The sequence below is a fragment of the Quercus robur genome, chromosome 4 (assembly GCF_932294415.1).
Source record: "Quercus robur chromosome 4, dhQueRobu3.1, whole genome shotgun sequence".
In the NCBI taxonomy this organism is placed as follows: Eukaryota; Viridiplantae; Streptophyta; class Magnoliopsida; order Fagales; family Fagaceae; genus Quercus; species Quercus robur.
In genome coordinates, this window is record NC_065537.1 from 65,975,607 (window position 1) to 65,985,422 (window position 9,816).

Sequence of the window (9,816 nt, forward strand, 5' to 3'; positions counted from 1 at the left end):
CTGAAAGTTATCTCTTGAATTATTATTATTATTATTATTATTATTTTTTTTTCTAAACTACGTGGGTATTGGGTTTTCGGTGGGCCTTTTATCATTGGAAGCAAAACTTTTGGTCTGTTTGAGGAATGCCAAAGAACTCTTTTAACCTTCTTTTTGTCTTTTGTAGGACATAAAATTAAACTAAAGGATAAGTAAATTGGAATTAGTGAGAGTATATTTTGATATGCAAAATGATGAACCCCAAGTAGAAATCAGCTTTATTCAAGTCTGTCTTTCTCTCACCATGGTAATGATTTGGGTTCCCCTGAAGACATTAGGAATAAAATCGGAACTGGAAGTTATCTCTTGAATATTTTATTTTATTTTTTACTTACGTGGGTGGTGGGTTTTCAGTGGAGCTTTTGTCATTGGCAACAAAATTTTTGGTTAAGTTTGAAATTGTAGAATTAGTGTGAGAATGTTTTGGTATACAAAATGATGAAACTTAAACAATGGAATCATGTTATTAGTAGTAGAGATAAAAATAGAAAGGAATGACTTCCAGCATAATAAATGGAAGGATCTTACTAAAGTCAAATTGTCCACATGTGATTTCCCGGAAACTTCACAAGATGTAACATATTATCTAACTCCATTTCTTAATTTTTGGGATCTAACTTAAGTCAACTTTAAGATGCATGAAATCAAGTTATTAATATTTATCTCTTGAATTTTTTTTTTTTAACTACGTGGTTAGTGGATTTTCAATGGAGCTGTTGTTGTTGCCAACAAAAATTTTGGAAGTTTGAAGAATGCTAAAGGTCTCTTTTATCCATTTTTGTCTTTTGTACGACATAAATTAAACTAAAGGATATGTTCCCGGAAACTTCACAAGATGTAACATATTATCTAACTCCATTTCTCAATTTGAGGTATCTAACTTAAGTCAACGTTAAGATGCATGAAATCAAGTTATTAATTTCACATCAATTTATATTTCCTGTATTGTGCTTTTTAAATTTTAAGCAAAGGGGGAGAATTCTCACATTCATTTATGAGAAATGCTAACGAATACTTTTAGAGCATTGGTTAATAATCTATTTAAAGAAAGTTTTTATGTGAAAAGAAAAAAAAAAGTAATTAATATTTTGACAGTTTTTTTTATTTCTCATAAAAGTGATGTCAAAACTTTCCTAAAATGAATTGTTAACCAATGGCCTAATGGCACTAGCTAGTGTAACCCTTCATTTATTAGATATGAAAATATTTGAATCAGTTATTATTTTGCTTTGATATCATATTCACGTTTTGTGCTCCAACTTAAGGGGGAAGTGTTGAGAATGCAATCCTACAAGCCTACAAGTCGTTTCCTCCTTTCTGATCCTATTATGTAATTTTCAAAACCTCTTTTAAGGGTCTTTGCATAGTTTTGGAAAGTTAGAGGTTAACCTTTAGGGGTTGGCTTTAAGGCTTGGGCCAAACATTGGTTTAAATTAGTGGGCTTCTAACTTAAACATTGATAGGCTTTGTTTTTTGGAGGGATGGGCTTTTGTTTAGGTGTTTGTCGCAAATGGGTTTAGTTCAAAGTTTTGTTTTGTTTTAACATGTATATGGGCTAGGTAGGAATTTTTAAACTGAAATGGGTTTGGGCAATAAACTGGACCAGTCATGGCCTTATGGACCAGTTATGGTGGTGGGTGGTCTTATATATGAGTGGTTTTAGTGTTCTTAAAATGGAGGTTTTCTGTGTATGAGTTTGTCTGGGCTTTTTTTATTATTTATTTTTTCCTTTAAAATGAGGTAAATTTATTGCATCATCTAATTTGACAAAGACTGCGAGTTCAATATCTAATATCTTAATTTTAGTTAATTCAATGGATAAAATCTCTAATAGTTAAATAAGAGACTTGTGGCTCAATCCTCACTTACACCGAAAACTAATTGATGTTGTAGTTTGATAATAAAGAATTATTATTAGGAGCAGACACTATTTGTTGAAACTATCTCAAAAAAAAAAAAAAAAAAAAAAATCTTATATATCTACAAGTCAGAACAAAAATGCCACTAGAGCTACTCTACTCCTTGAGACCGAAAATGATATGAGCATCCTCTTCTAGTCTTCTTTTCATTGAAATAGGGAATGCCGATTTCACTGTCAAGAGTTCATTTTTGGAATATAACTAGTAGTCACTAATCCGTTCAATTCACAGAAAAGTTGATAAAAGAAATATTATATACTTAATAAGTATTGATAAATAGTTTCTCAAAATAAATATACCAGTACCTTAAAACAATGGTATGGATCTTATGGTTGAGGTCAGATAAATCAAGATCGTAAGAACGCACTGGCGCGTTACGTTCATTCACTGCCCAAGTCTTGGCCATTTTCAACTAGGGGAATGGATGTGAGTCATGTGTCTGGGTGGATTGTTACAAAAATTTCAAATAAATAATGAGTCTTTACTATTAAAAAGGTTTTATTTTTTTATTTATTTATTTATAAAAAGAACGGAAGAAAGAGGAAGACAATGTTTGTGATCCTCGACCAACATTGTTTGTCTCTGTTAGTCTAAGCATAAAATGAAAGGATTTCAAGACCCTTTTTCTATTTATTTAACAAACAATCACACATACACAAGAAAAAGAAAAAGAAAAAATGTTCCAACTCAAAAGGCACACCACAAACTCCACTTAAAAGCCATGATGAATTTAAAGACTTGGATGATCGAAATAGAAGAATCATTTTAATTCAATATTGATTAATAAGATCTTTCTTCTTTGAACATCAAAACATCTTGAGAAAAAAAAAAAGTTGATGTGAAAAGGCAAAATTGGTTCCTTTTCTCCTTTCCAATCCTAGTCACTCCCCTCACATTGCCGAAGGCTGGATTGGCATGCTTTGAATAGGCTCCCCATTGAGTATTTGGTGTTTCTCATCACAGCAAATGTAAGTACTATGAGTAGCTGAGAACCCCAGCTGAGAGAAGCGGGGTTGAAAACGGCTTCAATTTCTTTTTCCAAAAACATTTTTTTATTATTAGTTTTCTTGATTTATTCAATTTTAAAATTTTAAAAATTACAAAACAATGTAGTAATAAGTGCACTTAAAGGCAACTCACTTAACAAAGGGGCGGAAGAATTGAATTGAATAAAGTAAAATGTATGAAGACAAAATTGTAGTTATATGGATATTAAATTTTGGATAAAGTTAAAGACAACAATTCTTAATTAAGTCTTAATATTATGTTAATATCTATTTATTGTTCGCTCATTGGAATGAGTAAATCACGTAACACTTTAGAGCTTTTTTGTGGATGAAACTAGGAAGATAGCAAAAAGAAAAGGGCAAAAATTCTATAGTTTAAAAAGGAAAAAAATAAAAAAAAATAAAAAAAAATTGTACAATATTCACTCACTTACGCGACACGGCGACACACAAAAATATATTATTAGCAAAGTGTAGTATTCAGTATTTAATATATCCAATTACTTAATTCTTATATATAAAAGCCGCTATGCCCGCTACAGTGCTTTGGCACTGTACACTCAGTGTGTTTGCACTGTACAAGCACTGTACCGGCTACAGTAATTTTTGGTTTCATGAGCACCATGCGGTACTGTAGCTACAGTGCCAATCGGTACTGCAGCTACAGTACCTAAAGCCTTTTTTTCCAGAGTAATCCGGTTTTTTTTTTTTTTTTTTTTTGTTTATTTTCTTTTAAATATTTATGTAAGCTGGTATATATATTGTTATACTAATACAACAAATTTCATAATATTTTCACAATTATTGACGTGTCAATTTATTACAAGTTGAAATAAAATAATAAAATATTAGATTGTGATCAGACAAAACTAAAAATAAATGTTTTGAGAAAATGTTACAACACTTATTGTGCAGTGCTTTTGCTTTATTGCGATTGCGCTTATGCACTGTAGCTATAGTGCTTTTGGTTTAGTATGTTAACTGGCACTGCATAAAGTTTTTTTTTTTTTTCCCAGTAATCGGTTTGTGTTTTTTTTTTTTTTTTAATATCTATGTAAGCTGGTATATATATTGTTATACTAACACAACAAATTTCACAATATTTTTGCAATTATTGAGGTGTTAGTTTCTTACGAGTCGAAATAAAATAATAAAATATATGATTGTAATCAACTACAATTAAAAATAAATGTTTTGAGAAAATGTTACAAAACTTATTGTACAGTGCTTTTGCTTTATTCAACTGGCATTATAGCTACAGTGCCTAAAGTTTTTTTTTTTTCCCTGGTAATCAGTTTATGTTTTTTTTTTTTTTTTTTTTTTTTTACTTTTTAGATATTTATGTAAGCTGGTATATATATTGTTATACTGACACAACAAATTTCACAATATTTTCACAATTATTGACGTGTCAATTTCTTACAAGTCGAAATAAAATAATAAAATATGAGACTGTGACTAACCACAACTAAAAATAAATGTTTTGAGAAAATGTTACAACCTTAATGTGCAGTGCTTTTGGTTTATTCAACTGGCACAGTAGTTACAATGCTCAAAAAAAAAATTTTTCCAGTAATTGGTTTGTGTTTTTTTTTTCTTTTAAATATTTATGTAAGTTGGTATATATATTTTTATATTGACATAACAAATTTTACAATTATTGACGTGTCAATTTCTTACAAGTCGAAATAAAATAATAAAATATAAGACTGTGATCAACCACAACTAAAAATAAATGTTTTGAGAAAATATTACAACACTTATTGTTATCACAATATTTTCACAATTATTGAGATCTCAGTTTTTTATAGATCAAATAAAAAAATGTTAAGTCCACAACATTTTAACATTAATTTCTACAATGCCTAAAGTTTTTTTTTTTTTTAGTTATCGGTTTGTGTTTTTTTTTTTTTTTTCCTTTTAAATATTTATGTAAGCTGGCATATCTATTTCTATTAACTATATAAATAGAGCCAAAGGTTCATGAATAGTGTTTTTTTTGGTTTATTTAATTAGTGAGGTGCACTTTTTGTTTTGTTTTCTTTTTTTCCTTTTTTTTTTCTTTTTTCTTTTTTCCTTCAAGTATGCCAGTTGATTTAAGTTTTGTTTTTGTTTTTGTTTTTTGTTTTTTTTTTTTTTTTTAAGATCGTTATATGTTCACTTTGTACTTGCAATGCAAGTTTACATTGTAAATACACAAAAGTGGTTAATATTATACACATTTGCACAAAAAATGGTAAATATTGTACAAATTTTGTAAATGTGTACAAAATTTGCCAATTTTTTTATGCCTACAATATAAATTTACATTGTAATTAAGTACAATGTATACATAGAGATATTGTGAAAATGTTGTGACGCATGTGTCAATTCCTTATGGGTCAAAATAAAATAAGATAAAATAATAAAATATCATACCGAGATATAGCACAACTAAAAATGTCATGACATATTGTTGTTATTACAATATATTTACAACTATTGAGGTGTAAGTTATAGGTCAAAATAAAATAATAAAATATTAAACTCGGATCCGTAACGGTCTTATACGAATGAGATTAACTTTTTATAACATAATTATCAAAATTCTTAAAATTAATGTCTCTTTTTATTTTGTGATACAAATAAAATTTAAAATTGATCATAATCACTAACTTTTTTTTTTTCTATGGCTAGCACCTGCCTTGCACGTGCTGCCTTAACTAGTGTTTTTAAAAGACCGTTGCGGGCACGTGTTGCCTTAACTAGTGTTTTTAAAAGACCGTTGCGACTATCTTAAGGAAAAGAATTGTCAATAATTATTTTTAAAGTTACATTCTTAAATAAATTTCAGAAGAAACTCTTTGTTTGTTTGGCCCAAAATCTTCCATTTGAATTTTAAATTATAAAAAAATACAAAATATCACTTAATGACATCATATATATTTTTACCTCAAAGAAAATTTATTTTTTAAAATTAATATATGGAGTCATATAGTATTTAACCTCTCAAATAATATATTCCACTTCTAAAGTTTGTCAACAAATTAATTTACAAGTCAGACTCCAACTTATATTCATAAGTCATTCAAGGTATTATCTCTAACATCAAAACCTTACACTTACAAGGTTTATATAATATTATCAAGAGAACCATGACACTGAAATCATAATATTCTCCAAGACAAATGATTTGAATCTTTAACTAGCTCCAAGTAATCAATAAAAATTATATTCACCATCTTTTTCACATTAAAAAGCCAAAACCCCCAAATCTTCACCACTTAGATAGCCACCATTGTAAAAATTATAAACTCACTCATCAAATAAATTCACTAAGACAAAACCCATACATATAAACACATGAATATCACTTCCAGAACTCATAAATCACATGGGTATCATTATCAAAGCTAGATAAAGAAAGCCTCTAGCAAAAGCATATAAACCCACCAAAAAGATTAGAAATTTTTACTTCAAAAAAAAGAGATGAATGAACCTTAGTTTTTTCCTATGGAGTTTTCTAGTAAACCTTGTCGGAAAAATGGTGGAGATGGTGGTAGAGTGGGCAACTGTGAGAGCGTGGGGAGAAGTGTGAAGAGTGTGTGTGTGAAATGAAAAGAAATGAGAGCAAAGTAAGGAGACATGATCGGCCAAAGAGGGAGAGAGTGAGATATTTGTGAAATGAGTGGTGGGGAACAAGTTGGGTAGGTGGGGCACGTGTGAGCCATAAAAGAAAATCTGACCTTTTTAATTTTTTTATTTTAAAGCCTGGTGCGTTATAGTTCTCCTATGGCTCAATCCACAAGTTTATTTATGTTTGAAGGAGATCCTCTTGAAGACCGGGTGATGCATATACTAAATTGAGACTTGATACAGCTGTGGCAACGAATGGGTGGATTGAAAAATTTCAGGTCAGCAATGTAGTGTACATTCTTCCTTATGCTTCAAACCATCTTCCTATTGCTATCCAGGTTCGAAAATTTAGACAGAAACATCGTAAAGCTGATCGGGGTTTTAACTTTGAAGAGAGTTGGTTGTTATGGGATGAATGTGAGGCTCGGGTTCAACATGCATGGAGTTTGGCAAGAAGTGGGGATTCAGGTTTGGCAGATGTGCATGCAAAAATAAGGGCTTGTGGTGATGATTTAAATGTGTGGGGAGACACAAGGACTAGACCTGAGGAGGAAGGGATTAAATCCCTTCAGAATTGGCTTGATAGAACTAATAGAGCTGACACTACTGATGAGAGTAAGGTGGAGTATTTGGCGATCAGTAAACAATTGGATGATCTCTTGTTGAAATAGGAGATTTACTAGGTACAACGATCTAGGGTTGCATGGTTGAAACATGGGGATAGAAATACTAAGTTTTTCCATTTAAAAGCATTACAACGGTGACGATGAAATTATATCAAGGGCATCATGAATTCACAGGAGCAATGGGTGGAGGACATAGCCAGAGTTGCAGTTGATTATTTTGATAATCTTTTTTGTGCAAGATCATGCAATCAAATGGAGGAGTGTTTAAGCATAGTTTCGGCCAGAGTAACTACAGAAATGCAAGAGATGCTTTCCAAGGATTTTGCTACTGATGAAATCAAGGAAGCTATATTTCAGATGGGACCAACAAAGGCACCTGGACCTGATGGTATAAATGCCTTGTTTTATAAAAAATTATGGCATATTATGGGTGGCGATGTAGTGAATGTTGTGTTAGATTTTTTGAATAATGGAGCTTGTTACAAGTTTTAAATCATACCAATATTGTGCTCATCCCTAAAGTGAAGAATATAGAGAAAATGTCTGAATTTAGATCTATTAGTCTTTGTAATGTCATTCATAAGGTTATTTCTAAAGTCCTTGCCAATAGACTGAAACAAGTGCTTCTTGATATTATTTCTCCTATCCAGAGTTCTTTTGTGCCAGGTAGACTTATTACAGATAATGTTATTGTGGCATATGAGGTTATGCATTCTATGCATGCCAGGAAGAAGGGCAACACAGGTGCTTTGGCTTTGAAGCTGGATGTTAGCAAAGCATATGATCGAGTGGAATGACTATTCTTACAAGGCATTATGCAGAAGTTGGGCTTTCCAGAAAAGTGGATTGAGAGAGTGATGACACGTGTCACCACCACATCATTCTCTATTCTTCTAATGGAAAACCTTATAGGAATGTGATTCCATTTAGGGGAATCCGTCAGGGAAATCCTCTCTCACCGTACTTATTTCTATTATGTGCAGAGGGATTTACATCTTGTACGGCACTGTGGTACCCAGATCCATTTGGGCCTTGAATTCAGGCCCAACAGCGTGGCCCACATCCCCAATCTCTTTCTACCCAAAACCCTAGCTTGAACCTGTACAAATTGCTAGCCCAAGTTTCATTACCTGACCCTTGCTCGGCAAACCATTCCCGAACAACAAAGAAAGAATAACGTCTAAACACACCATTATAGCATGCTCGGTAGCACCCAGGGAACATCATTGCCGGGCATGCCTACCTGAGTTAGAACCAAGTTCCAAGGCCACATTTGCTACATTCTACTCCCACCAAACCATCCACTTACAACTGATGATATTGGACCCCCAATTACACTAACTATGGTAGTAATTATGATCTCTCCACTAATCTAGAGCAATAAATATGAGAAGATGGAAAGGGAAAATGTTGTTGAAAGGTTCTCAAGAAAATAGAGAGTAGAGAAAAAGAGTGACTCAGGAAGGAAGAGAGAGAGAGAGAGAGAGAGAGAGAGAGAGAGAGAGAGAGAGAAGAGCAACTACGTTGAGTCTCTGTGCCGAAAACAACCCGAAGTAAGAAATCCTATGCCCACATTACAAATAAGTTGTGAGCCCAAGTGAATTTAGGCCCAACAGTCTCACTTTCGACGCGCACACATCTTTATTAGCAAAAGCAGAGTCTAATGGGAAAATTCATGGCGCTTCCATTTGCAGAGGGGCATTGAAAGTTTCTAACTTATTGTTTGTAGATGATTCCCTCTTGTTTTGCAGGGCAACACAAAATGAAATGAAGGTTGTTTTTGAGATGCTTCAGACCTATGTCAATGCGTCAGGTTAGTGCATAAATTTGGAGAAGTCTTCAGTCTTTTTTAGCAGCAATACTTCAGCTAGTCAGAAGCAAGGCATTTTGAGGATTTTGGGAGTGCAGGAAGTGAACCGGTAGAGTCTTATTTAGGGCTGCCTAACTTAGTAGGGAGAACAAAGTATTACACATTCTCATACTTGAAGGATAGGATATGGAAAAATTGTAAGGGTGGAAAGGGAAGATGTTGTCTAAGGCCAGTAAGGAAATTCTTATTAAAGCAGTTGCTCAGTCTATTCCTACTTACACTATGAGTGTTTTCCAACTCCCTTTGAAACTTTGTGATGAGTTAGATGAAATGTGTGCTAAATTTTGGTGGGGACAGTTGGGGAATGAAAGGAAAATATTGGCAAAGGTGGGAAAAATTAACATTATCAAAAAGGGAGGGAGGAATGGGTTTTAGGGATTTAAGGGCCTTTAATTTAGCAATGTTAGCTAAAGAAGGGTGGAGGTTGCTACATGATAATAATTCTGTAGTATTTCAATACCTCAAAGCTAGATATTTTCCAAGAACTTCTCTTTTTAATGCCAAGGAATCCCCAAATTGCTCTTTTGTTTGGAAGATTATTGTGGCTGCTTTTCCTATTTTGAAGTCTGGATGTTATTGGAGAGTTGGGAATGGCCATTCAATTCAGATTCTAGGGGATAAATGGATACCGAATTATCCAACAAATGCGCCTTTACATTTAGTGAAGAATGAAGTTCGTGAGGTGACTATTGCTGAATTAATTAACCAAGACTTGCATGCATGGAGGTCTGATTTTATCA